Source organism: Mus musculus, chromosome 8 (genome assembly GCF_000001635.26).
Source record: "Mus musculus strain C57BL/6J chromosome 8, GRCm38.p6 C57BL/6J".
Taxonomy (NCBI): domain Eukaryota; kingdom Metazoa; phylum Chordata; class Mammalia; order Rodentia; family Muridae; genus Mus; species Mus musculus.
In genome coordinates, this window is record NC_000074.6 from 45,693,865 (window position 1) to 45,720,243 (window position 26,379).

A 26,379-nucleotide genomic window follows, 5' to 3' on the forward strand; every position below is an offset into this window, starting at 1 on the left:
ATAGTAATAAAGGAAATGCATTTCTAATGATAGGGAACAAGAAGTTACCCTTTAGCTCTTAGGAGTGGAGAGGTGTGATAGTGCCCGGTAGGGTCCACAGGGCAAGCTCTGTGGGATTGCCTCTCTCTTCTGGCTCTGTATTTCTCTCCTCTCCTGCCCTAGTCTACACATGTCTAGAAGGGAAGAAAAGCTCAGTCTGGGATGCAGGTGTAGAGTGTGGAGTGTATGAGCTGCATAGTCCTTGCTACCACACCCCGTGGTTCCATTTTATTAAACGCTGAGCAGTGGTCACATAAATCCTTGTGAGGAAAAATGTATTAAATAAGGATCAAGAAGAAAGGAAATGAATCAGGAAAACATGCCAGGGTCTAAGACAATCAACACTGCTCACTTCATGATCATCTGATGTGATCCAGAGTAAAACAGACTGAGTTTACTAACTTCATATGACTATGAATCTGTACAGACTAGCTGTGGTATGCAATGGATTCACAATAACAAATGCGTTTGCACAATTTTCTCTCAACATTTTTTTTTCATCTTTTGGGGAAGTGAATACCAAAGCTTTGTAATGAACAAAAGATACCCTGATAAAGTTAGGCTTAGCTTGGTTATATCTCACTGCTATTTTGGTGACTGTGCGGTTGACAAGCAGATCCCACCCACCTATTCATTATAACATTTCTCTTCTAGAGCCAGAATAGGACAGACTCATATACCATTCTGATCTGGGTGCATTTCTTCAGAAGGTATGCTGCTCTCATGGGGAACCTTGGTGGCCTGGGCTTACGGTACTGGGAAGAAGTTTAATTAGTCAAAAGATACTGCAGTGAAGTTAAGGATATAAGACAATGGAGAAAAGAATATACACCCACCTTGATCTCTCCTTGACCTCTACTGCTATAATTCCCAGAAGAAGGACTACCGTGAGATTTTGCACAGACAACTGTTTTTAAGCTGATTCAGAAAAAAACCCCTAGGGGACTGCAGAGGAAGGGAGGGAAGGACAGAATCTCAAGAGAACTTTCTTTTTGCTTAGTGATTGTGTTTGTTTACTTAGGGCTGCTAGGGGTGGAACTGAGGGCCTTGGGCACACTACACAACTCACGTGTACTCTGTCACCAACTCACATCCCAAGCACACACGATGAAATCTCTTGAGTGGGTTGTAAAAACAATGAAGAGTAACTTCATTCTACCCTTGTCCTAAAAGTGTTTTCATTCTCATAGAGATGCCAGCCAGAAGAAAAGTATCCCCGTCATCAGGCATTGCCCAGACCCAGCTTCCTGCCCACTCGGGACAGTGCAAGGTTGTCAATTACAGATGGGGCAATATTTATGAAATAACATGCCTAGTTAGAGATCGACTTCAAATAATGTGACTTGTTTCACTGAAAGGCCATTTGAATATCTAGTACTAACTTCCTTCTGACCTTAATCCATGTTTGTCATTATAGACTGTTAGAAAATACAATACATATTGTAATTGCTTGATTCCTCCCTACCAACTTTAGAGGACATGAACGGCCTGACCTGTCTTCCACTCAAATAGAACATGGAGATAGTCCAGTCGTGTGTTTGCCTTGGCCACCCTTTTCCACAGTGTGGAGTGGGGCATGCATCTCAACAACAAAACTAAAACCAAAGCCAAAACCAAAACTAAAAAAAGAAAAGAAAAACATAAAAACAAAAATCCCCCAAAACAAAAACAAAACAAAATAACCAAATAAACAAAAACAAACAAACAAACAAACAAAAAACCAGAATCCGCCTCTCGGGCCTTTTTCAACATCACCAGTTTTACATTTTCTCCCTATTGCTCAGTACTGCAAATGTTATAACCCAAAGCCAAGCATTCTCCTCTCTAGCCCTTTTTGATTTTTTTTAACTTTAAAACATAACTTCTTTAGCTAAAGAGCTTACTCACACAGTAGCTGGTCTAACAAGACTCCATATTAAGGAAAGACTCAAACACTTTGAACATCTAGTGAGTAATTGTGAATATATATAAGGTAAAGAAGAAACCGCCTGTACAGATTTAGGTGACTTCTGAGATATGCCTGATGTTAGCCAGGCCTAAGCTGCACTGGTCCCCACACTCAGGTGGGATTCAGACATCAAGATCATGTCACAAACTTCTCCCTTGTTAGTGACCGCATCACCTTTCACCTCTAAGAGGACTCCCTCACGAAAGAAGAGTCATGAGGTTTTTAATTTAATTGAATTTGGTTCATAATTCCAAAAATGTTTTCTTCATATCATTAATGATCTGATGTACTACTTTTAAATTGTTGGAAATTTGGAGAATATGCATCAGTATTCACTATGTATATTGTATTATATAACATTTTAATATTCAGAGTTTACTGAGACATATTTCAGTGGTGATGTTATAAAACTCTGTGGGTTATTTTCAATGTTAAAACATCTTTGTTCTCGTTACTTGTTCGTGCAACCATTCCATGATACTCTCTGCTTGTTAATGACAGTGCCTGCCTACCTATAACTTCTCAGTAGGTAGAATACACTTTTTTTTTTTTTTTTTTTTTTTTACCATATAGACACTTAGAGTTAACACTTTGAAGGCCTCCAAAGAGCTTCTAATACAATTTCATGGTTTTTCAATCTTGGCCTCCACTGGGATCCAGAATTGAAAATGGGCAGAGACCTCATTTCTTTGGGGTGTCACTACCCCATGCTTCTTGCTACTAGGATCATCTTGCTTGCTTGCTAGCTACATGGCTTCCTCTCTCTCTTCTTCTGAAATTGCTTATATAATACACCACTGAATAATATTTCACAAATTCACCTTCATATACACACACCCAGTGTTGAGTTCCTTAATTTTCATATCCCCTTGGGTTAAATCAGAGTTGAGTCCTTGAGTTGCTAATTGACAAAAGACTCCGAGTCTATACTTCAGCCAGATATTAGCTTTCTAAGGCCATTGAAACAAAGGACAATAATTTGGTAACTCTGTTATCTCCCAATTCCCAAGTCTAGAACACTAAAATTAAGGAGTTAAGAGGGCTAGGTTGCCTCTGAGACTGTTTTAGGGAAAATTCCTTCTTTGCTTCTACTAAGGCTCTAGTGACTTCTAGCAATTCTTGGCGTCCCATGACTGTGGTGACAAGATCATAGTCTCTGCCTCTGTGATCACACAAGTCTTCATAACTGTCTCCACATCAACCTCAAAGTCTTTCTTGCCCTCATTCCCCCTTGATAATAGTCATTGCATTTAGGTGCCCTACTCAGTTAACTTTGTATCTATAAGGATGCTACTTCTAACCAAGGCCACCTTCATGGATACTGAGTGCTATGAATGCTGATTTCAGCATACTTTCTGGGAAGACACAACTCATCCAACCATAGTGACTATTAGACATGGAGTCTCACCAAGCAGACAACAGCTTCAAAATATCTCCTGCAAGTTCAAAGCTTCTCAGTCTCAACATTCACTTTCCTCCACGCCCAGACAGCGAATCCACTCTGTAGGAGCTAGGGAAAAACGTGGGCATCTGTTCCAAGTTATTTGTAAGCAGAACTAGAATACAGGAGAGGAGTAGACTAATAGTCCCTCAGTATCACCCAGGCACTTTGGTTCTCAGACAATACTTGAACTCCTAAAGAACATACAAACATCTCCCTAAGACATTTTCCTAGGTGCTATGAATCTCCTTGTAATTGGTCCCTTTGTTTTTAATTATTTCTGTCATACTTCAATGCCATTCCTATTCACACACTCTATCTGAGATAATCCTCTAACAGGATGGAGTTTCCTACATCCTAACATGTTCTTTGATTGCCTTGACTTTGGAGAGCAAGGAAATGCCCTGGAATTTTTTGCTGTCATGAAAACAATTTAGAAGGTCGTTGATCTCCACTGAATTTTTCCATCTTTGCTGATGGTTTATTTTGTATAGGAAAAAATTTACTTCCTCCATTGTAAGTCATTGTTTTTACATGTGCATGCTTTTAAAGGAAGATCACCCATGGGGCACAGGTATAAGATTGTGGGATTTGTTTGCCATTATTATAACCAATACTAGTCTGTGTGCTAGTTTTCCTGAAGCAAAAAATATGGATGGGTGGTTGAGTGGGTGGATGGGCAGATGCAGAGACAGACAGGTAAATAGATGATAAATTGATGGTAGACACAGAAAGAGAGAAAGAGAGAGGGGAGAGAGAGAGAGAGAGAGAGAGAGAGAGAGAGAGAGAGAGAGAGAGAGAGAGAGAGATGGGTAGATGGATAGATAGATGGGCTTACAGATATTGGTAGGTGACAGACTGACAGTACTTCCTAGTCTTTGATTATTGTAACAGTTTTTAGTATAATGACAAAGAGCATCTCACTGAAAAATGAATACCAAGAGGCTTAATTAGGCATGACACTGAAAATGTATTTTATAAATATTTTGCTAAGTCGATAGGATAGGAAGTGATTAGTGAGGTGGTTGTTTTGCCTTATGCTGCTTTTAGAGCCCATTGACATTCCTCATCGGCATTAACCATCTGACATGTTTTCCACTTGGAGGAATAGTCTGTTCTGAGTTCCAATTCTTCCTCTATTTCCAGTGTGCAGGCCGAGAGTCTCTACTGGAATTACCAGGATGACACTGTGCACTCAAGCAAACCCTGAACATCATTGAAAGGAGGATTTTTAAATTAACCATTTGAGTTTTCCAAACTCTAAGCCCTTCTCAGTGTGTGGTCACTTGGCCACAAGAAATCCCTACAAAACAGATAGGACCGTGAGTTGCCTTTGTCATAATAGAAGAATATTGACCAATTTAGTGGTCTCCATAGGAATGTTCAGTATAAATATATCCACTGATTGTCTTTACATTACCGTATCATTGTGTCAGGAAGAATAAGATTGGGTAGAATTTTGAGCTGGGACAGGAAGGAATCTCTTCCCAGATCCATGATAGTTAACATCCCGCCATCCCCTCCAAAGGCACAGCTCCAATGACCTAACTTCCTCTCGCTGGTCCCATCTCCATCCTTCCTGTTTACTCAGAGACAAGAAGGCTAGGACTTGCTGCCCAGCTGCACAAGCAGTGATGTGTGTAAGTAAAGCCCAGATCTATGCAATCCCATTATCTCTAAGGTAGGGTAAAGTTGAGCTTTTTCAATTTTCTAGTTCTGAGATACCCAGTGTATAGCAACTGCTGCAACCAGGATCCTATGCCAACGGCTGGAGCAGTCACACAAGGGTTCTCTGACATTTTAGACTCAGAGGGACTAGAATGACATTTTAGTCACTTTCTGAAGGTTGTCTTGTTAGTGACAGAAATAACTGAGTTACTGGTATTCTCTAACAACTTTCTGCATGCAAATGCTGCTCTTATTTTACAAAATAGCAAGTGCTACTGAAGCATATGACTTAATACGTTTTCTCTGACACCCTGATGGCATCGTTGTTAGTCAGATTGCCATCTTTATGACAAAATATCTGATCTAATCAACTTACAAGGATCTGTTTTAGTCTGTGGCCACTTGCCCTGTCAAATGCTCAGCTGCAGCTGAACATCAGGGTATTGAAACATGCAGTGGAGGAAGTCTGTTTACATCACAGAGACCTAGAAGCAGGGTAAAACAAGTGGGGGGAGCTTTGTGTCCCAGTGTCCTGTCTCAGGCCACCCCATCCCACCCCACCCCCGTGACCTCACTTCCTCCTACTTGGCTCATCTCTTCAACCTCTTCTTCCATTTCTCAGTAGTACCATAGGATGCTGACCAACTTTTTATCTGATATGCCCTTGGGAAACATGTAAAGGCCAAACCATGAAGTGTCCATTTGAGTGATATTTACAAACAGATAAAAGGAAGATGACTTATGACTTTTAAGTGACAGTGGTGGGTCCGCATCCTCACAGAGAAGTCTCCACTGCCAATTCAGGGCTCTATCTAGTGAATGACACCAAAAAAAAAAAGAGCTCTTCTTTAATATAAACTGAATGTGAAGGAAATAAGTACTTGAAAAATTGCAGCTCACCATCTGGGTGACAAATGTGTATTTGGGGATACTTTTTCTTTTGATAAAATTAATGTTGATGTTTTAAAAATTCAAATTATATTCTCAATATTAGCTTGTATATTAGACTTCCAACCCAATGTTTTTACTATTTCTCCGTAGCATGAAAGTATTCTTTGATAACAAAATTCCATTAGCTACAGAGGAAATTAAATATATAAATTGTAACACCCCTCAGGGTAAAATACTGAAAGCTAGATATTTTCTAATGTTAAACATTGAAATTCTTAACATTGAGTATGTTATATTTCTCTGAGTTCCCCCCAAAAAAGAAATTATGTAAGTCCTACTGTACATGAAAGCCCTGCGCCCGACCATCCCCACCACCACCACCAACATCACCACCACCACAGTAGATTGTGATCGGTCTAAAACTGAACAGAACCATCTGGAGTGTGAATGGCTCATCAGACTAAGGCAAGGCAAGTGAGAAAGTCCTAAAGCCCTCTCCCAGGAAACTGAAGATCTGCCCACTCCCTGTGCTCACAGACCAGAGACAAGAACTGGGCTCTGAGACCCTGGCTCCCAAAGCGGCAGAACTGTGACCATCATTTGTCAGGTTGGAGAGGGCTGGCCTAAACCAACTCAGGGCAGACGAGAGACACCCTTCTCTTTACTTATTGAGGAAATGGAATGTGGGGAAAAATCTCAGATGGAAATACCGTGATAGACCACACGAAGGAGTGCTGTGCGTGAGGAGAGCTTTTCTTAGGGAGAAATGAATAGAAAGTCAAAGAGAAGGCTACACCTACCCAACCCTGTATCACCACACTGGAGCTCAAACTTTGGGTCTGGCTCATGCTAAGTGAGCTCACTACCAGCAAACAAAGTCCTCAGACTTTTCCCCCACCTTTTTTTTTAGTTCAAGACAGGGCCTCCATAATTTGCCCAGGCTGGCCTTGAGCTCACTCTTCAGCCTGACCAGACTTTGAACTTGAAATTCTTCTGCCTTGGTATACCAAATAACTATGATTACAAACATATAACACTCGTCCCAGGTTCTCTTTCTTTGTCAACTCTATATACTTAAAGATTTATTTATTCTCTTACACTCTCGCCTCTCTCTTGCCTCATGCCACTTGATCCCCCTCTTTCCCCATCCCCTCCCCACCCCCTCCACATGGTCATGGCCGGCCTCCACTTCCCTACTCTCTCCTTCTCTCTGCCTTTCTCTGCCTCTACTACTCTCTTAACTCCCCTCCCCATGCCCTGAATAAACTCTGTTCTATACTATAAAATAACAAGATTGATTTATTTATTTTATGTATGTGAGTGTTCTATCTGCATGTATTCCTGCATGACGGAAGAGGACATCAGATCCCATCATAGATAGTTTTGAGCCACCATGTGGTTGCTGGGAATTGAACTCAAGACCCCCAGAAGAGCAGCCAATGCTTTTAACTTCTGAGTCATCTCTCCAACGTAACAGTTTTAAAGTATATGTTCCCTGAACAAAGTTTTATTTGCTCAATACTGGGAAGACACACTTTACCAGATAAGAAAATAGAAGAAAGGAAAATAAGAAAGTTTCTATAGCTCTCTCTCTCTCTCTCTCTCTCTCTCTCTCTCTCTCTCTCTCTCTCTCTCTCTCTCCACACACACTCATGTGTGCACGTGAAGGCCAGAGATTAAGCCAGAGTGCCATTCCCACAAATACTGTTCACCTCCTTTGAGACAGTATTTGTCGTTGGCCTGGAGCTCACCAGTTAGGTTAGACTGACTGACCAGTATATAAGGCACAGAGCTTTACCTGCCGTCTCCACCTCCCTGGCACTGGGATGATAGCATCTACCATCACTCCTGGTGTTCCTACTTGCTGGGGACCTCACCTCAGTTCTTCATGCTTTCACATCAGGTGCTTTTCAGACCAGGCTATTCCCAGCCCCTTATTTTAAGGGTATTTGTTTGGTTTGAGGCATGTTTTTGTTTGTTTGTCTTTTACTAGTTGGTTCTTCAGCTCAGAATGGTCTCAAACTTAATACAATCTTCTCCCATCCTTGAGTGTTAGGAGTCCAGCTTTCAGTCATGGTGTCTACCCACACTCTATTATCTGTGGTAAATGCTCTACACCTGTCATCTAACCCTCACAGCAACCAGAAGCAAGTTAAGTATTCTGTCTTATTGGTCTGATTTTACATCGGAGGTAGGAAACGTGGGAAGCCTGACTCTGTGTCTTGGGTGACGTCTTCCCCGAGAACGCACTGGTGAGGTCACTGGTCAATGCTGGCAAGGGACCTGGTCATCAGACCGACTTCATCCCAGGCCAGATAGACATACTGCTGGGATTTGTTTCTGGTCTTTCTTTTGCCAAAGCATCAAAGCAGTGTGACTTAATGAACTGCTTGATTGACTGTTTAAGACACCGGGGAGGTCTCGTAAGAGCCTGGGGAATGCCGTCATCTTAATTTACTTTTTTTCCTGAGCTTAGAGTCACCATGAGTGAGTTTAGGATTAGGGAAGGCTCTCTGGTTGGAATAACTTGTGTTATACTGTGCTTCAGTTTGTAAGGATTTGGTGAATAAAGGAGACATTTGGTCAACCAGATTTAGCCAGGGCGTGGCTCTTTGACCAAACACTAATCTTCCCAACCCTTGCGTGTCCGTGGTTGAGGCTGTAAGGAATGTTTCTCCGTGCACATACAGATCCGCTCAGATTTCTGGTGTCAAGCACAATGGTGTATGCTGACCTAGCAAAATATTCTCAAGACATTCCCATCCACAAACTCTTTGCCCGGGGAGGCAGGTTGTTTATTAGCTTGGTTTTCTTTTGACAAGCTAAGCTCCTATCTGAGTGAGAGGTAAAGACAAAGGTAGAAACCAAGGGAAACTGAGGCCAGTTTCCCTCAACAAATGTAGACCCCCAACCAGTGGGAATCACAGCCATCGTAAGCATCTATAAGACCTTGGATCTTTGTAACCGAAGACAGAACCTTGATGCCCCCCTCGTTCTACCTGCATAGATGAAAGACAGATTTTTTTTTTATTGAACAGCCCAGTAATCTCTTCAGAAGTTATTTCATCTGAATGTACTAAAGGCCAAATAATTATGTTATGCATGTAAATTGTAAGCATAAGGCCACAGCACAAAGACAAGTTAATCTCTAAGTCAATCATATTCCCTAGACTTAGTCATTAGGAAAAGTACCAAGTCTACCCTGAGCATATTCTCAGACAAACATTAGCCAGTAGTTCACAATGGTGATCAAGGTGTGTTTTCTTGGATTTAGTTACTTCTTCTGAACCAGCTATTCATCTTGCTTTACATTAAAATGTAGGATAAACATATTTTTTTATCATAAAATAAGCAAGCCAGGGGGCATTTTGGGAAACCATGTTTGTTGTATCGTCATGATTTAATTACCTCAGTGAGCAATTTGCTTCCTAATGAAGACAGTCTTGTTGAAAGAACTTGTTGGACTTAATCTCTTCAAACATTTCTTTATTCATCATGCACCCCAATGATCTGATAAAAGGTCTAGTTTGGGGATTTGACAACAAACCTGCTAAGATTCCATTAATTTAAAAATAAAAAAGCACTGACCTATCCAAGTAAACTTCGCTCACTATAAATGCCCTACACAGAAGTACCAAAAACACCAGCAGATTTGCTAAATTTTTCTAATGTTTACTTCTATGTATTTTTACCATATGAGGAGACATTACCAAAGTCTGTTGACCCTGCATTGATTTGGCTAGCCGTCATGGCTATATAAACAAGAGGACATCAGCATAAAAGGTGGTCTTTCCTTGATATTCTACCCATTTTTCAGAAAGGATGAGAACATATTTTGCTGAAGCTACTTTGATCCCATCAGTGCTGCCTGAAGTGACTCACTGGGTAACCATGGAAACGGAATCAAGCAGTGAGAAGGGATGTGTCTGTGTGGACTGTTTTGATGCCCTGGCCTCTGTGGAGATAATCTATTAGGGATTCCTAATCTGTCCCCATGCTTTCAGGTTTCCTCTCCTTTCACACTTTTGTGACTCTCTGTAAAAGCCACAGCAAGTTTAAAAGAAGGCAACTGAACACTGTACCCTCAGGACTTGATGTTCTTTCCAGAAATGTGTCTCATATTTAAAGATGTGTGCTCGAATGTCCTAAAAACGGACTCTCCTCCCAGATCCATTTCTCTCCCGTCTATTTCTGCAGTCCTGGTCCAGGGCCAGGCTCTCATACTATATTTATGTCACTCTATTTTTTCCTGTGTCTCTTTTCATAAGGTTTTAATATATTAATACTTACAAAGAGAAGTATTTAAAAAAAAGCAAGAAAATAAGCATCTATCTCATTATACATTAAAGTTCCATCAAATGTGTGTATGTGCACCTCTGTGTGTGTGTGTGTGTGTGTGTGTGCATGTGTGTGTGTGTCTCTGTGTGTGTGTGTCTGTCTGTGTGTGCATGTGTGTGTGTGTGCATGTGTGTGTGTATGTACATGTGTGTGTGTGTGCATGTCTGTGTGTATGTGCATGCGTGTGTGCATGTGTATGTGCATGTGTGTGTGTTTATGACACCTTAAGTATGGTTTTCAAAGCTGCATGTACTACTCTAATGCAACCTGACAAAGTTCCTATCAAGCAAACTCTATAGATTATATATCTATGGAACATGAAGCTTCTAAAAGGGGGCCCTTAAATTTAAAGTCAAGTTATAATACTCTATTCCTTCTGTAGTAAATATATAAGACATATAGTAACAAAAATCTAAATAAAATATGGCCTCTGCCCCTGAGAAGCCATGTACACCATGAAGTAAGGCCAGATGAGGTGATACAAGCCAAGGCTGCCTCATAGTGAAAACACATTTATTTAACTCATCATGTTAAAATGAAGTCAATCTCTGCCTCCAGGCAAGGAGCTATTACATTGTATGGGAAGGAAGGCATTCGGGACTACTTCACAATGTGCTTCTAATAATGTGTATTTTTTTTAATCATTGATTGAAAATATCTTTTTTAATTGAATATTTTCTTTATTTCCATTTTATATGTTTTCCCCTTTCCTAGTTTCCCCTCTGGAAACTTCCTATCTCACTCCCTCTCCCCCTGCTTCTATGAGGGTGCTCCCCCACCCATCCATTCCCGCCTCCCCGCCTTCGCATTCTCCTACACCAGGGCATTGAGCCTTCACTTTTAAGAACCATTAGGAAGAATCTCAATGAGGGAAAAACTCACAAGAACCCAAGCCAATCATATCAGTTGGTCAACCAGTCATGTGCTCCTCAACAGGGACTTACTGGAGCTAAGATGACTCCCTTAAGATCCAGGGCAATGTTTAGCATATGGTGGGCACCCAGCCCTGGTGTGCTGTTCAGATGCTGATGAAGGTTAAACTGTGATCTTCAAAAGGCAGGAAACATCCTGAAGACCCCAATGTGAAGGAAATAAAGGGTAGCGTCCTGAAAACTTGCCTGGAACTATAGTCTTGGGAGGGAGGGGAAGATGCAAAGGGGGGGGGGGATAAGGGGAGTGGGAAAAGGCAACCCAAAGATTATTATGATAAAATAGAATGTTAGGAACCATAATCCTGAAAGCAACAGCAGCAGTAGGGAGTACTCCATGTTCAGCAGCAATCACAACTAATGTTTGTGGTCCGTGCCTGTGAGCAATCACAGAGTAACAGTTCCATTAGCATCCTCGTAGGGCTTTTACCAGAGCTGTTGTTCCAAAGTTAAACTTGAAGAAAATAGAGACTTGAGGGATTAACTTGCTAAAGGATGTTCTGCTAGAATCTCCCTCCTGATTTTGGAGATAGTGAGGGAGATGCTCTCTCAGAGGACATACGTGTATACCTGCCATAGACTTCCAACTAGAGGTGCTAGACAGCCACTTACAGCTTCTGGGGGACAAAGCCTCCCCATCCATTTGAATGAGTGGCTTTATCTATCACCACTGGCAACAATTACAAAGTCGAACACCTGCAGGCCGATGCTCTGTGCTTCTACCTGTGGGATTATCCAGCAGGCGAGCACGGTTCATACCTGTGAACCCACCAAAGGCTGAAGTTCAATGTACACATCGACAGGCGAAATGCTCAAAAATAGATCCAGGTCTTTTTATAGAGCTAGTCAAAGATTCCCAGCAATTGCTTGGGGGTGGGGGGAGAAAAAGGCTTGTAGTTAAAATATAAACTGACAACACATTCTTATATGTGGTGATTGCTTGATGTGCTGAGCATATCGGAATATGCCAGGTGCTGAACTAGAAGCAGTGAGAGATAAGTGGTGAGACAGAAAACATCCGAATCTCACAAAAAAACACAGAGAAGGCAGACATGGAGGGAATAAGCACCCTATCTTTGCTGGATAAACATGTTCCTGAGAGCAGAGAAATCAAGAGTCATTGATCTATGGGGAAGGAAGTCCTGAAAGGTGTGTAGGAGCTGAGTGAGATCCATGCATGTCAATAGTCTCACCAGTCAGGAGGCTGAGGCAGGAAAATTAAGAGCTTCAGGGCAGCCTAGGCTACATGACCCTGGAAAGAACATGTAGGGCATAAGAAAAAAAAAGGAGGAAAGATGTATGAGATTTAGGGAAATCAAAGGGTTATATAAATCATTATATGTCTAAATTTGGGGAGTCAAAACAGAGTTCATAATAAACTTTCAAAAAGGCCAAACTGGAGAGAAGTGGAAATAGCTGGTATTGCAAATGGAGGTCCAGTAACTGCAAGTGCAGACCAAGTTGGAGATGTTGAGAAATTTGCTAGACACTTATTCCTTAGAAAAGAGTCACCAGAATGGAGGTGATTGGCTCAAGGGGGGGCTAGGATCTAGGAAGAACCCTGGGGCATAGGATAAAGGACAGTAAAGAGCTGTGGAGATGTCAGACTGGACACGCCCACTGGAGTTCTTAAAAGCAAACCATCCCTCTGACCACTCGCAGGCTTGCCCGAACAATGTTTGGGGAGTCGGCCCCACAAATAGCACAGCACTCTGGGAAGTAGTCAATACTGAAGAATAGCTGGCTTCACCCAGGGGCTGTGCATATGACCACCTAGCTGTTTTTCCTTTTGTCTTGTTAAACCCTGCTTGACCATACCCCACATTCAGTAGAATATATAAATTTGCCCCAGCACAGCTTAAGCTGTAAAGCTATGACACTCTCCTAAGACACCTTAGCACTGTCTAAAGAGCCCAGATCTGAGTAAAGGAGAGGAGAGGCTATACCAAGTTAAGAACTTGGGACTTGAGGAATGGATACAAAAAATGTGGTACATTTACACAATGGAGTACTACTCAGCTATTAAAAAGAATGAATTTATAAAATTCCTAGGCAAATGGATGGACCTGGAGGGCATCATCCTGAGTGAGGTAACACAATCACAAAAGAACTCAAATGATATGTACTCACTGATAAGTGGATATTAGCCCAGAAACTTAGTATACCCGAGATATAAGATACAATTTGTAAAACACATGAAACTGAAGAAGAACAAAGACCAAAGTGTGGACACTTTGCCTCTTCTTAGAATTGGAAACAATCACCCATGGAAGGAGTTACAGAGACAAAGTTTGGAGCTGAGACAAAAGGATGGACCATCTAGAGACTGCTATATCCAGAGATCCATCCCATAATTAGCCTCCAAACGATGACACCATTGCATACACTACCAAGGTTTTGCTGAAAGGACCCAGATATAGCTGTCTCTTGTGAGACTAGGCCAGGGCCTAGCAAACACATAAGTAGATGCTCACAGTCAGCTATTGGATGGATCACAGGACCCCCAATGGAGGAACTAGAGAAAGTACCCAAGGAACTAAAGGGAACTGCAACCCTATAGGTGGAACAACAATATGAACTAAGCAGTACCCCAGAGCTCTTGACTCTAGCTGCATATTTATCAGAAGATGGCCTAGTCGGCCATCACTGGAAAGTGAGGCCCATTGGACACGCAAACTTTATATGCCCCAGTACAGGGGAACGCCAGGGCCAAAAAATGGGAATGGGTGGGTAGGGAAGTGGGGGGGAGAGTATGGGTGACTTTTGGGATAGCATTCTAAATGTAATTGTGGAAAATACATAATAATAAAAAATATTTAAAAAAAAGAAAAAAAGAAAAAAAAAAGAACTCGGGACTTTTCTAATGGTTAAGCATCCACTTGCAAGTCGAATACCTGAAAAGCCAACTGCTCACCCCCCAGAGCCTTCCCAGCTGTCCAGCTGCAATGAATGGCATACAGGATGGAGAGGGAATATCTGAGCATATCAGATGTTAGCAAGCAGATGCTGAAGATGCTGAAAACCACGGCCATTTAAGTACTAGGTGCCTTATGTGTGGCATATTGAGGAGAGCAATGGGAAGTAGCTGTGGTGTTACTGGGGTCTGTGGGTTTATATTCAGGCAGCTGCTCACCTGTTTCCAACCTAGGACCTGGGCCTTCCTCGAAGCAAAGCGAACATCTTACCCCATAACTATGAGATCTATGTATGTTTCATTGACTCTACAAAGACAGTTGCACTAGAAAGACACATGCTGAAAAAGAAATTCTCATATGATGAGCTTCAATATTTACATCGTGGATAAGGCATACTGTATTTAAAGCCCCGTGAGTTCTGTGTGTTGATAACATGGGAAGTTATCCTAAGGAAACAGAACTGGGCTAAGGAGAGTGCTTAAAGCGACCGGAGTCTCCGCCTACTGGTTGAGGGCATTTGCATTAATACCTTGGATTAATTTTTTTGTTTGTTTTTTTTCTTCTCTTTCTATTTACCCCCTTTAGTGTTTCCTCAGAATCCTCCTCATAGAAAAAGATTACACAGTTCACACGTTCAAGTTCTATCTCATTAAAATTTATCCAGTGAGCAGGGCACAGTGACACACACCGATAATCCCAACACTCAGGAGACTGAAGCGGCAGGATCATGAATTCCATCATGGGCTGTTATGCAGAGAGTTTGAAACCAGCCTTGCCCACATTGTTAGACCTTGTCTTGAATGAATGAATGAATGAATGAATGAATGAGTGAAATAATGTGATATTTTTCTTCCTTCCACTATGATGGTATTAACTCAAGTCTCATCATTTCAGCTATTAAAATTATATAGAACCTCAGAAAACCAGTTAATTTTCCTGAGGATATTAGGTATTGTTTGAGCAACATGAAATGAATGGTAAAAAACCCACTGTACTCTAGGTAGCAGCCATTCAATATTTACAGCATCATCAGTGCTCAGCTTAAAGGGACAGGAACCAGCTCTTGATAGTTTAATGACGGAGGAAGAGAATCCTTGCAATTGGTAGGTCCAATCCCACTTTTAGTAAGTTTCCTCAGAATCCTGTCCTAGAACACCCAAGGGTATCTTTCTTTTTATTTCTTAGCACCAGTCAGAAGGCAAAGACAGATTTGTTGTAGAACAACACTATTCTGCAAAACCTGAAGGCTTTCCACACTGCTAAGAATACCCACAAAAGGTAACACAGCTGCTTCGTGTTAAACTAGTTCAGAATGAATCGCAGGAACTGTCTTCCAAATGATACCACTTTAAAATTCAAGGCCTACATAAATTTAACAGAAATGTGATTTCTCATAGTTAAGTAGGTCTAAAAACTAAGTTTAGGATCCAAAGAATTACAAACGGGTTTTCATGTGTTTGTTTGAAGTAAAAGGGAGAAAGTTAGCTTATGTATTCATGAAGCCCTGCTCCTTTCTTTTCAGATGAGTCAAGAAACTTCATCAGGCAACACTGTTACTTTGTGACCAGCGTTCAGAATGGTTTTGTTCTGAACAATTTGTTATTTGCTGTAGAATCTCCCACAGAATCCACAACTCTTTCATAGATATCAATGGTGTTCATGTGTATATATGACTTGGATGTTCAAAGTATTGTTTGGGCCAGGATCTAAAACAAAACAAAACAAAACTAAACAACAAAACCACATCTTTTTTTTTCCCCCTACATTTTGCTAAAAAGAAAAAAAAAGAAGCTTTGTGGGGCAGGGCAGGGAGAATGCACTCTTCTCACATGAAAAGCTTGCTGAATCACTTGGAAGTTGAGCAACATAGGCCCTAATTATAAGAGACTGTAATTCTAAGAAGGCCACAGTTGTCTGGCACGGAGCAATTCCTCGAGTGATTTACTTAACCTCTCCGAACAACAGTCTGTTTTCTTTCTGGCATACAGGAAGATCTGGGTGTTTTCTTCTACTTTACTGTAAAACATTTCGTTTTGTTGAGGTCATGGCCTAGGGGTGTTGTCTGGTCATAACAAAGTAAAATGCTTTTTCTCCACTATGTTTGCTTCCCAATCTCTTATATTTTGCACATCTGGTCAAAATTCTAGTTGAAAATGACCAAAAGGAAAAGGTAAGACTTCCACTGCCTGCTCCAAAAACTTCCCTATCTGGGCTTCAAAACTGGCCCTGCCACTGGCTGTTGTTCTTACGGGAAGTTAAGAGAAAGGCCCATCCCTCACCATGGTGATCTTATCCTCAGAGGGACAACAAATCAAGCATTCCTCTATCACAGCTCCAGAGGAGGAGGAGGAACATTACCTTTGTCTTCCTAGTGATTACCTTCGGGCTCATACTGTCTTCTCCACAGTCCTACCAAGTAGGAACCTGTGGATCACCGCAGTGTGAAATCGAGAAGCCTGACGCCAGGAGGCAAACTAGAGTGTCTCTAGTCATGTGGAGCCATGACAGTGCTGTGGTCAGAACCTAAACTTTCATAGCACTGGTTCAATGTGGCTAATGTCACACTCCCTCTCTTCAGGGAATGGATTAAGACCTAGGTCTTCTCAAGGAATGTATAGTTTGTCTGTCTGTCTGTCTGGATATCATAAGGCAAGGAGAGGGAGAGGGGAAGGAAGAGAGTGTAGTATGACCTGGGACCACATCAGAGACAGTAATTACATCTGCACCTTCTGTTAACTGACCATCTGGTCAGAAGTATGTCTAAGTCAGTCTATGGCAGTTTAAATCAGTGATTCTCAATATGTGGGTTGCAACTCCCATAGGGATCCTGTACCAGATATCCTGCGTATCAGATATTTACATTACAATTCATGTATATGAGTACACTGTAGCTGTCCTCAGACACACCAGAAGAGGACATTGGATCCCATTACAGCTGGTTGTGAGCCACCATGTGGTTGCTGGGAATTGAACTCAGGACCTCAGGAAGAGCAGTCAGCAGTACTCTTAACCACTGAGCCATCTCTCCAGCCCCTACATTACAATTCATAACAGTAGCAAAATTACAGGTATAAAATAGCAGTGAACATAAAATTCTACAACATGAGGAAGTGAGTTGCAGGATATTTGAACAAGCTGTGAACCCCAAGATTGTGTTATTTACCTGAAGAACCCGTTTCTAGTTGTGGTTGGCTCAGCCCTAGTACACACCTTTAATCCAAGAGCTTTCTGTTTACTGTAAACAGGAGGATTAAATAAAGTCAACCATAGGCCAAGAGTCGGAGCCAGCAACCAGTTGACAGGAAGTGAACATAGGAAAAGAAGACAGAGAGCAAGAGGGAGTGGGGAGGATAGGTAAAGAGACACACAGGAAGTAGAAAGGAGGGACCTGGAGGTTAGGGATTTCTGAGCATGGTGGAGAACTTCCTTTGGGGATATCAGCTGAGGAGGAAGGTCAGCTGGGTGCTTTCTCTGCCTCACCCCAGCATCTGCCTCCCAAGCTTCTCTTGATAAAATCAAATGTTTGAGATTTTGTTAAAAATGAACGAACTATATCAAAGGGTCACAGCATTAGGAAAGTCAGAAAAACCACTGCTTTAAAGGAAAATGAAATTCGGTATAAAACTGGGGACGGTTTCCTTATAATGAGGCATAAATATAAATTTAATAAGAGTGCTCGAGTTTTCTAGCCTCCACCTGTGCTCATACATTTCTTGTGGCTAAAAGCTCAGTTACTTTTCGACATTAAAAGCCACAGAGGCGTTAGCGAGAGAAAGCTTTGTTGCCCACCATGTGAATAAAGATGCCGGTAGTATAGGGCTAGTGTACCAGCCTTGTGTGACTTTTCCTAGGTGATGTAAACACCTAGTCACTCCATACAAAAAGGGCAAGGATAGACCAAAAAAAAAAAGGGTCCTAGTGAAGTCTTTCTGGGTTGCTGGTGAGGTTACTGGGGGTAATTTCAGGAACGTGGGTGACTTTTAAGGAACTGAAGCACCAAAAGTCTCATCCTAGACAAAATTGATCTCTTATATAATCTCAGAGAAGAGGGGAACCCCAGGAAGACTTTTGGTGATTCGTGAAGTCTTCGGAGCCTACTAAGCCACTCTACCTCTGTGGTGGAAGAGGCCTAATCTCATGGGCCTTTCACTCAGGTCACCACAGTGGCTCCGTTTCCGGGAAGGGGGTGGTTATGTCTGACCCAGAGCAAGCAGGCAGCTGGACAGTTGGCAGGCCCTCCTTCATGGTTTTAGCTCTGCCTTTTTTTAAAAAAAAAAAAAACAAAAACAAAAACAAAACAACAACAACAAAAATCCCTCCCTTTCTCTTTTGGTCCTTTTGGGTCCCACTTAAGACCCAAACAAAGTCTACATTTGACATTCTACCCAGACGAAAAGGACAAAAAAATAGGCAAGCAGGACCTTTCCTTTAAAGAGTGTAGTCTCTTGAAAAAGGCCCGCATGACGTCCTCTCAGGCCCACTGGCTAAAATGTGGTCAACAGAACCTGAGAACTGTAACCGGAGCCTGGTAAAGTCGTGAGTCTAGCTAAGATCCCTATAAATAAGAGGTAAGAAGGGAAGGTTTAGGAATCTGAGGATGTTACCTCCCCTGCTGCATAACCTAACTATAATTGATAAGAGACTTTATGTGCAGTACTACTGGGGCTTTGTTTCCAAACGTCAATTAGGAACGTCATTGGGCCGTTTCAACAATTGAAGGAAGATGTCTCACCTTGTCAAGCGCTACTCATTTACAGCTAAACCTAACACCTTCTGCTAAGCTAGTCATAGCCAAATTCAGCTTGTCACCAAGATATCAAGACAAACATTCTTGGAGCATGGGGCTCTAGCCCTCTGCCTTGGTTTGGTTTATTTACGACAAAAAAAAGTAGGTTGAGGGATGGAGTTGCAGAAATTGATCCGTATAACTGTTACTCTAGATGTCATGAAACTGATAACCAAATGCTGCAGAGAAAGGGGAAAATTGTTCAAATCGGCTTAGTATAGAATGCCCTAGCCTGGTGACATTGAATAATTCATTGTAGTGTACACTACACGCTGATTTGAGACTCTCGGTAAAACAGGCAAGACTGCTATTCCATTCTTCCTGGCTTATTCTTGACTTAATTCAGAACTGCAGCTCCTACCTGCTGCTTCCATGGACTAGATAACACTCCAGCCTGCCCACTGGTTTGTGATGTTAACATTACTGCATATTACCTAATGCATTACTCCATTGTCTTGATCCGACAGACAATAGGCAAGGTGAGTTTCTGAAAACCAGATTCTTCTTAAGTGTCTCCGGGCAAGCTTGCTGCTTCATAGAATCTAGCAGTCCATCTGCAGAGAGTTGGGCTCATTGGCAGGGCCAAGTCTGTCATCCAGAGGCCTTCGGTTTGTAGCAGGTTTACACATTGTCAGTCAGTTTTGAGCCAAACTGAGAGGGGATGAGAGCTCACGACGGGCCTTATGATATTATAAAAAAAGGGAGTGTGTCGGAACTCTTGCACATGTTTGACTTTCATTGTGCAAATGAAGAAGAAAAGTGCACACAGGACAGGTAGAGAGTGACCTGAAGGCACCCACCTAATTAAGTACCACACTCTGGACGTCAAGCTCATGGAAAAAAACACTTTCTGGTCTTGACTCTCAGAATAGCATAGTAATCCTAGATGCAGTAAACAGAGCCTTGAACACACACTCAAAACTGCCCAAATTTAGTGACATTGTATGTGTGTGTGTGTGTGTATGTGTATATATATACATATATACCTATATATATAACATGTTATATATACATATATATGACAAATTTATAATTATTAAATAAAGTAGTAATCAGCAATGAAAAAGAACTAATGATGTAGCAAACAGTTCTCAGTTTTCCCTTGGATTTCTCAAACTTTTCCTATATTGGTTAATATAATGCTAATTATATTAATACATGAAGCCATCATTTGAAATTATGTATGATCAATCCTCATACTTGGTTACTATGGCATTGCGTTCAGGGAAAACAGCAGCTTCTGTCTTTTTTTTTTTTAATTGGCCTACTCTTTTTTTATTATTATTATTAGATATTTTCTTTATATACATTTCAAATTTCAAATGTTATCCCAAAAGTTCACTATACCCCTCCCCTCTGCCCTGCTTCCCTACCTACCCACTCCCACTTCTTGGCCCTGGCATTCCCCTGTACTGGGGCATATAAAGTTTGCAAGACCAAGGGGCCTCTCTTCCCAGTGATGGCCGACTAGGCCATCTTATGATACATATGCAGCTAGAGACACGAGCTCTGGGGGTATTATTTGGTTTTATGCCAGGGATCTTTCTGTTGAGTACATCATCTCATCCTATCTTCCCTCTGATCCTCACCTGCTTATGACTGTGGAAACCGATGAAGAACAACATATAGTGGCTCTCTCTATGTCTGCCAGCTAGGAAGCAACTGCCACCTCATTCACTGTACTGTCCTGACTACGAGCAAAGCCAGATGACGTCTCTCGTAAGTGTACACACAGCAAGCAGTAGACTGAGCTCTGGTCTTTTCCCTTTCATGTTTCCTCTCTATTCCTAGTTTAACTCACTTGACCTGCTTGTATTTCTTAGTTTGTGTCACATCCTCTCCATTGACCTAAAGCTACACATATCTATAAGCACTTATTTTCTGTGGTGAGGTACCCATCTTCTCATACCTATGTGTAATGCTGTTATGTTAAGAAATTAGTAAACAACTGGATAATTTCATAAAACTAATAATATATGTTGAATGCAGGACCACAATTGGAGAACAAAACAGCCTTGCTCTGACACCAGACACATTCTTGGCTCTCTGCATCTCCTCCTTTTGTTCAAAACAGTCTGTGTCTTAATATCTTACTGGAAGTAAGTGGGTTTTTTTTCCTTTTGGCATGTTGACAATGGAGCAGTTATGCCCTATAATCAAAGGAAAACATGAACTGGCCATCGCCTAGCAACTCACTAAAGATTACTCCCAGGGAATAATTTATGGGTCTGAGGGTAAGAGCATGCAACGTGTAAGTTCAAAGCCAACAGACCCCACACTTGCTCATTAGGGTCTTTTAATCGCCTACAGGCACATGAGCATGGTTTTTGAATGATACCACTGAGCCCAAAAGCACACACACACACACACAAAATGTCACACATGGGAAATTTCACGTGAAAGAAAGTCAAGAGCTGCACCCTGTTTGGTTTTTTTTTTTTTCTGTTGTTGAAAATCTAATTACAATTAGAAGTCGCTAGTAATAATTTTGCCATTCTGCTGCTGTCTTTGCTAAAGCCTCTTCCACCTTCTTCATGTAAAGAGACATCTGTCACACAAGGGTGGTCTGCGTCACTGCAACCTGGCCTTTCCTGACGTGTTCCCCCAGTGGGCATCGTCTCTGCCCGTGAAGTCTGCTGTACTGAGATCAGTCAATCAAACGAGCTCCCACTCACTCCCAGGAAGCCGCAGCACTCAGAGCCTTAATGAGCCAAAAGAAGGTGCGATCAACACAGACTTCATTCGGCCATCTGTGAGGCAAAGAAACAAATATGGCTTGAGAATACTTCCTTCTGTCTCTCCAATCCATGACTTAATCCAACTCCGTTTAAAATCGTTTATGCAGAAAAACCCTGACTGGGGAATTCATTTGAATGATGACCAAGGCGAAGGAGGATTCCATATTTGAAATAATTTATCCAGGATTCACACCCTTGAAGGCTAGGGGATGTTCACTTCTTGCTAGCAGAGGAGGTTCCATGTTGGCAACTGTGGGTCAGCCCCACTTCTAAGAGCTCTGTGCATTTTGATCCATGAATTATTCCCACAACCCTAAGAGGTGGGCTGCACTGCCAGCCCTATTTCTAGGTGAGGAAACTCTCTCTGACTCAGACAAAGCAAGCGAGGGACTTTTTACAATTACCCATCTGCATATGGCAGAAAGGGCTTTGACAAAGCTGACTGGGCTCCCGGTTCAATGCTACTGCTTATAACCTGGATCAATGGGGGGCAGCATGGTCCCCTACTCCAGTTACTGTTTGGAAACCAAAGGTTGCTGGGATGCTGCCGGTCCTTAAAACAACTCCAGTCTGGCTCATGAGCATTTGCTCTGAAATTCTCTTCCTGTGCCCGCTGTCTCTCCACAACACAGAACATGCACCCATTTCTATTTATTTCTCAAGCAGCAAGACTTCTTCTGGTGAGGGTCTTGCTATGCACTTCTCATTGGAAGCTAAAGAAATGCCTTCATTGAAATGTATGCTGTGACACGCTCCACTGAAATTCATGGAGCAATTAATGTATATTATTACTTACCCACTGGGCACTGAGTATTTTTTTTATTCTTCACTGACACTGTCTTTAAGGTGTTTATACTTAAGGGAAATGTGAATGAAACCATCATTCCGCATGCTCCTAAAGGATTTAAGCTCAGGCTATGTTTTCAGTCAATTATATTTCAAATGATGAGATAATTTTTTTTATGTACTACATAAAATAGTCTTAAAGTTTGTTTTCTAAGGTATTTCTTTTTTTCCCTCACTTATTGGATATTTTCTTTATTTACACTTCAAATGTATGTGCTCGCTTCGGCAGCACATATACACTTCAAATGTTATCCCCTCTCCAGGTCTCCCCTCTGGAAATCCCCTATTCCATCCCCTCTCCCCCTGCTTCTATGAGGATCCTCCCCCACCCACCCACCCACTCTTGCCTCCCCACCCTGGCATTCCCCTATACTGGGGCATCAAACCCCAACAGGACCAAGGGCCCCTCCTCCCACTGATGTCTGACAGGGCCATCCTCTGCCACATATGCATCAGGAGCCGTGGGTCCCTCCATGTGTACTCTTTGGCTGGTGGTCCATTTCCCAGGAGCTCTAGGGGATCTGGCCAGTTGACACTGTTGCTCCCCCACAGGGTTGCAAACCCCCTCACCTTCTTCAGTCCCTTCTCCAACTACTCCATTGGGGACCCCGTGCTTGTCCAATGGTTGGCTGCAAGCATCCACTTCTGTATTTGTCAGGATCTGGCAGAGCCTCTCGTGAGCAAGCACTTCCTGGCACCCGCAATAGCGTCCAGGTTTGGTCACTGTATATGGGATGGATCCCCAGGTGGGGCAGTCTCTGGATGGCCTTTCCTTCAGTCTCTGCTCTACACTTTGTCTCTATTTTTCCTCTTGGGAGTATTTTGTTCCCCTCTCAAGGTATTTCTAAAGTGTAATGGAGTACCTTGTTATTCTGATAAGTTAGAGTCTATAGAAGCAGTCAATTTTATTAGTGTTTATCCTGATTTTAAACTGTCAATAACATTTTTCTTTGTCCTCAATTCCTGTAGGCTATAGTTGATGTATTTCTTTAAGATAAAACAATTTTATTATTTTAAGATGTTTCATTTTTGAGATATTTATATATGTATATGATAACACATAATTATATCTACCCCTCATTTTCCCTTTTGAGTGCCCCAATACCCTTACAACTTCATGTCTTTTTTAAAAAATATATAACCTACTAAATCAAGACTAAGTCAAGTTGGTACTACTCATGTATGGGTGTGGAGCCATTCCCTGGAGTATGTAAAGTCTACCATTTGCCATATACACCATAGAGAATGTTTCTCCAGCGCTTTAGAGACGCCTCTTTGGCTAAAAGTCCTTATTCTTGCAGAGGACCCAGGTTCAATTCCCAGCATCCAGATGGTAGATCACAGCCATCTATAACTGCAGTTCCAGGGGATCTGCTTTCCTCATCTGACCTCTGATAATACCAGACTAGCACATGATACAATACATACAAGTAGGCAAAATAATCGCATAAAAATAAACCAATAGGCGATTCCCCCACAGTTACTGACAATAGCTCCTCGATAGAGGGTAAGGCTTGAATAGCTTGATTCTGTGCAGGTCTTGCACAAACAACTATAGCTTCTGTGAGTCTATGACTGTAATATGTAAAGATTGTACATCACAGAACTCCTCACTGTTCTCTGGTTCTTACAATCTTCCTGTTATCTATGATATTCCCTAAGGCTTGGTGGTAACAGAATTAATATAGATATTATTGTTTAGGGCTGAACACTCAGTCTCCTATCTGTAGCTCTTTGATTTGCTACATATCTTTCCAGTGACTGCTGCTCAAGAAAAAAATAAATTCCCAGACCAAGGTTAAAAGCAGCCTAGGTCTATACATACAAACATGAATATCTGGGAAGCAATTTGACAGCATGACCATTTAGCAAATTATCAATAGCCCAAGGGCCTATGACTTTAGCCAAGGGGTATCAATAAGGATAACCATACCAGGAATTAAATTTCCTCCTATTGAACATGCCTCTAATCCAATCAGACACCATTACCCATAATGGTGATGCCGCCTTTGCCCCTTGCTTGGCAGGGCCTTATTGTAAGCCCTTCCCCAATTTGTTATGCTTTCCTTAGAATTCAGGAGTAGTTTGTGGAGGGAAACGCTGCAGATTGCAGGAGACAAATTTAATGCTGAGATAAAGTTTCCTCAAGATCTTCCTTTTCTGTTTGAATAATCCTACCTTATAGTATTGTAAGAGAATAAATACTAATGATGTTAGTCTTAACATCAACTCTCTCAGTTTAGGCAAATTATAGAACCAACTATTTCTAAAACTAACTATGATTAAGTAAATTCTTTTATTTGCAAATGTTAACATACATTGACGAGAAAACTTTTTATAAGCCTTAAAGCCTATCATAAGACATTCCATTATGATTTATTTACCTTTAACAAGATGATTTATAAGCCCTTTAATCTGTAGTCTCACAATACAGTTCCTTATCTTTTCATAGAATCAAATGTTAGAAAGATGCCATAAGATAAACGCTAAAATCACTGTTTGAGGAATTCAGGTTGCAAGATTCATTGCTTTTTTGTTGTTATCATAAAACATGTTTTTGTGAAGATTTTAGGAGACTAAATGAGGAGAAAAAAGCCTGAAGCAGTTAACATACAGACAGAAGTGTATTAACATTTTACAGACTGCTGTGATTCTGCTGGGTGCTGGCTTAATGTAATCCTGAAGTTCAAGTATGACCTTGATATGCATCAAATATTGGAATCATTGGGTGCAGTGAGAGGCTGGTGACACAGGTTGAAGTTTTGTTTTTGCAAGACACTGCTCAAAAATATCATGGCATCCAACCTGCTGACCTTGTGCATGGTTAGAAGCATTCCTTTTGAAAAAAAATTAAAAGTCTGTTAAAATGCAAATGTGTTAGCTTAATAAGAGACTATCTCATCACTTGTACTTTTAACAAAACCCCAAAAGATTAGATGTTAAGCTCTAACCCCATGCACGTAGCCAATTAACTTATCCCAATTAATGGATGACAGTTGTTATAATTGAGAAAACTAATTTCTCGTTACACTTCAAGATCAGTGATAGTCACTAATATTTCACTTACAGAATTCAAAATGAAGGTCCCAATGGGAAGTGGTAGTTTCGGGGTGCACAGAGTTGTTCTGATGTTAACTGAATTCATACCCTTGGTCAGAATCCAAAAGTAGATCAATTAATGTCTGATTTCACAAATGTAAACAAACAAACAAAAAAGGTAAAAAGTGGTGTTCACTATCAACATGTGGCAAAATTAATTCATAGGCTGCTACTTTAATGACACATGGGGCCACAATGACTGTCATTTCTTTGAGACAGGAATTCTTACAGCCCAAACTATGCTTGAATTTACTATATAATCAAGATGACCTTGGATTTCTGTTCTCCCGACCTCCACCTCCCAAGTTCTCGGGATTATGGGCTTGCATCACTGTGCTCAGCCAATGTTGACTGTTTTTGTTACATCATGGAGCACAGACTCGTTCTACTCTCTTTGAGACTGTCTGGCTCACATCTCTACCACAGTAATATTTCCAGAGTTGCCCTGGTGCTAAAAATGACTATCTCCTTGAACTTCCTAAACGGAAAAGAAACCTTGACTTCAGCACTTCACCGTACTCATTCTTTCCCCACGACTGCCCAGTGTGGAGCCATACCAGAACAAGGGCTTTTCCTCCCCGTGGGTTCCACCCTATGACTGTGTTTCCTGCCTCTGAATCACCTTCTCCTGATGGAGGCCCCTGCTGTGTCGATGAAAATGAGATCATAAACAAACATGTAAGCCCTCAAGGCAGGAAGAGTGCTCTGCAGGAAAACTCCCAAAGAATAGTGGAAATAAAG

The 26,379-nt window shown here is 41.5% G+C and overlaps 1 protein-coding gene across 13 annotated transcripts in view; it reads left to right on the forward strand.

Moving 5' to 3' along the window:
• The window catches only part of Sorbs2 (sorbin and SH3 domain containing 2), a 320,119-nt gene that overhangs the window by 186,077 nt on the left and 107,663 nt on the right, over positions 1-26,379 (forward strand). The window contains exon 4 of one of the 13 annotated variants that reach the window (XM_030243440.1): positions 694-749. The exons of the other annotated variants lie outside the window; for them this stretch is intronic. The gene's annotated coding sequence lies outside the window, so the exon portion shown is untranslated. The remainder of the gene's footprint in view (positions 1-693; positions 750-26,379) is intronic. 13 annotated transcript variants of the gene reach the window in all.